The 727-nt window shown below is 58.5% G+C and overlaps 1 protein-coding gene across 1 annotated transcript in view; it reads left to right on the top strand.

The window, feature by feature from the left end:
* The window catches only part of GBA2 (glucosidase, beta (bile acid) 2), a gene marked incomplete at its 5' end in the record, with an annotated part of 17,390 nt that overhangs the window by 12,758 nt on the left and 3,905 nt on the right, over nt 1-727 (top strand).

Genomic DNA, 727 nt, shown 5'->3' with positions numbered 1-727 from the left:
ACCACCTGAGTGGCCCCGGGCCCCCCCAGCCCCTGACAATCTGAGCCCAAGCAGTAAGTCCTGGTCTGGTACCGTGGCACCCCTCCCTGCTGGTGCTGGGGGTGGGTGGTGGAGCACGATTCCGAGTATGAATCATTTTAAGTTCTCAATAAATTTGTTCAGCTGTCTCCCTCTTGCATGTTTTCTCTGCTGGGGGGGTCAGGCTGGATGGTGGAGCCACTGTGCTTCCATCTTTTCTTCCTGAGCTGGGATGGAGGGCTGGGGATGCAGGAGTGATAAGACCTAATTACAGGCTGGCTCTTGGTGGGGTTTGCTAACAGGAGCAAGATGTGTCTCCCCCCAGCTGTGGTGGGGGAGGATGTGAGAGGAGACCTGCTCCTTGCAAGGCAGGGGAAGGCAAGGAGCCTAGCATTCCTCCTGAAAATGCCTCTGGGGAGCAGCAGTGCCCCAGGGCTGGCCTGTGACCAAACCGTGTCCCCTCCTGCCCAGGGCCCAATGCCTGACTTTCTTTTCCTCCTTCCTCTGCCAGCACAGCATTTGAAGGCTGCACCTACTTGATTTTGAGGTGGTGGGAGGGAGGCCTGCCCCCAGGTTTGGCCACAAGGTCTTCCTGCTCTAAAGCTGTCCCTTAATTCCCTTGATCCTTAAGCACCCTCAGGGCTGGGGTGGGAAGTGGTCTCTCCTGCCTGTCCCCCCCAAACACCCTCCACCCCTGCCTGCCCTGGCA

This window comes from Eurypyga helias, unplaced genomic scaffold (assembly GCF_000690775.1).
Source record: "Eurypyga helias isolate BGI_N326 unplaced genomic scaffold, ASM69077v1 scaffold15067, whole genome shotgun sequence".
Taxonomy (NCBI): Eukaryota; Metazoa; Chordata; class Aves; order Eurypygiformes; family Eurypygidae; genus Eurypyga; species Eurypyga helias.
This window is presented reverse-complemented; position numbering and strand designations above follow the sequence as displayed.